We start from the raw sequence: 3,318 nt of genomic DNA on the forward strand, positions 1-3,318 counted from the left end.
ACAAGCGGGTGCGAGTGAGATAGTACGTAATGTCTACGGCGACTTTTACTGCGCATCAGCTGTCATATACTCGGAACGTTTGTTTGAATACATAGTAGTGTGAACGGTTATGCGTATAATAAGTGTATTATTATTTAAGAAATTTATTGTTTTTAAAATAGTGGTGCATTTGTGAAAAAGTACTATCATGGAAGTAGAAGGAGCTCAATTACGTTGCTGTGTATGTGACGTCGCGGGCTCTTAGACTATCAGTACAGTTAGCTTTAAGGGTTTGATTCTGAAATTTACTTTAATTAACCCAATAAAAAAAAAAAAAAAAAAAAAAAAAAAAAAAAAAACTGTGCTACCCATAGGCGGATCCTAGGGGGGATTTAGGGGTTGTAAATCACCCCATTGACACAAATATTGAAAGTATATTTTACCTTGCGTTAAACTGAAAGTATACTCCTATTCGAACAATGTATCGTAGTTTAGTTTTGTTTGAATTTGTATTGATATTTTTTATAACAGCTGAGATATAGTAAACCACTCAAGCTTCGTAACTTTTCGGAATGACGAGTCCGTCTGCGACCCGTGGAGTTGAATAATACAAACCTCACTTCCCGCGCTTCGGGCAAGAGAGACAGCGAGCAATGGCCTTGAACACTAGTATACCAGTCTTCTCTTTGTACGGCTAATCTGTAGTAGTCTTAACGTAGTTCTCGTCGCTTTCATTGTTGGCGCTAGTCGTGTATTGGTGACTTGTGTTATTAATGAATACCGATAGTGGTAGTACTAACAAGAATAAAATAAAAATACAAAATCTTTAGATTGCGGATTTTACTATTTAGAAATATTATAATTAATTATTAAAAGTGATCAAATTTTACATCCTGTATTATTGCACTTCTCCGGTATTTTTCAACCCAAATTGTATAAGACGTATACAAAGTCAGAAGGTTATCAAAACGTGTTTTATACTAAACTTACCTATAAAAATAAAATAATGAAATTTCAATATTTGTTGGAAACTTCTGATATATCTGAGTCGATGGTGATATAACCCATTTAATTAGTTTTATAACATATTTAATAGAATGTTTGTTGTTGATAAGTCAATATCATAGTAAATAAATATTGTGGTCATTTAAATAATAACCGACTTAAAGTTTGTAAACTTTTAATGTTTTATTGTACACTCTAAAACATGTTTTGTTTACATCTATTTCAGGAATAAAATATAAATAAATCATAAAACAAAATTAAATTTATAATAGTTTTCTAGGTTGCCCTCATAGGGTTACCAACAGCAACAATCAAGCTCCTGGTTATGATTCAAGGCAAGGTCAAATTTTACTCTAGCAATAAGTTTTGTGTTCAATCATTTTCAGTTTATAACAACTATTAATTCTGGTGGGCCATTGATATATAAAATATAAGCATCTTGAAGTTTTCGCCGGTTGATTTCTAATTTTATAGTTATATATTATATAACTGTGGCTATAAAACTTAATGATTTATCTTTTAACATCTCTTTCATTGAACACTTTATTCCAATTTTCATGTTGCAATGCTTCTCGATGCTTTTCATACTAATAATTATCAATTTTATTATTTTAATTTCAGTGTACTTCCTTCCAAAAAACTGCTAAATAAAAGGCTAATTCGCTATGTGAAAGATTAAAAAAAATGTTCTCTATACCGTGCCTCCCATAAAATGTGACATAAAATCGCCAAAAACAAAACAGATTTTGGGTGATCTCCTAAATAGAGGCGGGGGGAGCTATGTCTGCAACTGTAGTTTACAAGTTGCAAGTCCCTATCCAGAAATGGGATTTCACCATCAGCAACAGGCAGGAGAGTTTTGACTAAACACTCAGCCAAATGAGATTTTAACTGATATAGTATTTTAATGTGTAGATGGGATTGTTTAAAGTTGTTTCATGTCATGTTTAGTTTATTTATGCTGAGACATATTTTAATATCAACAAAACAAAACTGATTGTGTTTTAAATTTACCACTTGACGGGAAAAAGTATTTGCTGCCAATGAGTTTATAAATATTTCGTTTTAGTTCGGTATTCAACAGAATCTTCTCTCAAATTTCACTGAAATCTTAATGATTTCTTTTTGCTTTAAATTTACTCCTGCAGTTGATTAGTGCTCATTGAATTATGTTTGTTTGTAGTTTAAAAATTACTTATCCATGTAGTAATCCTTGCTCAGTGAGTTACTTTTCTCATTACGTCATCGCTCTAACACAGTGAGAAAGAACTAGAGTGACAGAGAGAGAGAGAGATGTTGACAACACTACAGACCAGTGTTGCCAATCCACTTTTGGAAAATTCCCACCAGTACCTGAAAAAAATACCACCTATGAGCCCAAATTACCACCTTGCTTTAAAAGTATATTTAGGCTACTAAAGTGTGTTATCGACATCGTATGACAGTCTATATTTGTAAATGCAGGGTGTCTACCAAACTGAACATATAAAATTCCCTGACTTTTTCCAGGTTTTCTAGGTTAGACACTCTTAAATGGCTTAACGAGCAGGATTTTTTATTGCATTGAATATGGTTGATTTTAGAGCATAATATCATAACTTATATATTGTAAAAAAATTAACTTTTTACTTTTTTACAGAGACAATTTGCATGAAAAAGTTAGTTTCAGAAAAACAAATTTAACTTTCAATGAGCTTGGATCCATGCCAAAGTTTTTAAATAGAAACTTGTAAACTGATAAAGCAGACATTAATCATGCAATCCTGCTGTGATTCAAAGAAGGAGTAAAGGAATATAATATGTAAATGACTTCTAAAATCTCACTGTCAACCAGCTAAGCACAGGCTTTAGGTTTGAACATACTATAGGCCTACAAAGTATTATTTTAGGAAAGGCCTACCAAAACCAAACATGCAAGGTTAAGCAAAAAATACTTACAACACTCTTTCATGATATCCTACCTCCAAAATAGGTTGTTTACTGATGTACAGTTTAATAAATTTGTATGATAAATCACATGAACTGTTATGTGTTGTTCTAAAAAATCCACTTTTTTCCTTTAACTCAACTTGTAGCTTTATGGAAAAAATTACACTAGATCACTGTTTTTAAATGTGTTAACCACAATTTTTTATACCTTGGCCACAGTCTACACAATTTCACTACATACTTTACTATTCTAGGTCCACGGATTAAAATGCACGATAAAGAAAACTTGAAATCTTACGTATCTTGGAAAAACGTACTTAACTAAAGCCAACTCACACGGCTATGAAATCTTATCATCCATTAAACTGATCAACTTATCTCAACTGAATAACTTCACTAGAAGAA

The 3,318-nt window shown here is 31.9% G+C and overlaps 1 long non-coding RNA gene across 1 annotated transcript; it reads right to left on the minus strand.

The window, feature by feature from the left end:
* Positions 1-2,296: 2,296 nt before the first annotated feature.
* LOC124361545 lies at positions 2,297-3,112 on the minus strand. Its single transcript, XR_006922317.1, has 2 exons — positions 2,923-3,112; positions 2,297-2,337 (listed from the first exon to the last, which is right to left on the minus strand). It is a non-coding gene; the product is annotated as an uncharacterized LOC124361545 (long non-coding RNA).
* Between the last annotated feature and the right edge of the window lie 206 nt (positions 3,113-3,318).

This window comes from Homalodisca vitripennis, chromosome 4 (assembly GCF_021130785.1).
Source record: "Homalodisca vitripennis isolate AUS2020 chromosome 4, UT_GWSS_2.1, whole genome shotgun sequence".
Classification (NCBI taxonomy): domain Eukaryota; kingdom Metazoa; phylum Arthropoda; class Insecta; order Hemiptera; family Cicadellidae; genus Homalodisca; species Homalodisca vitripennis.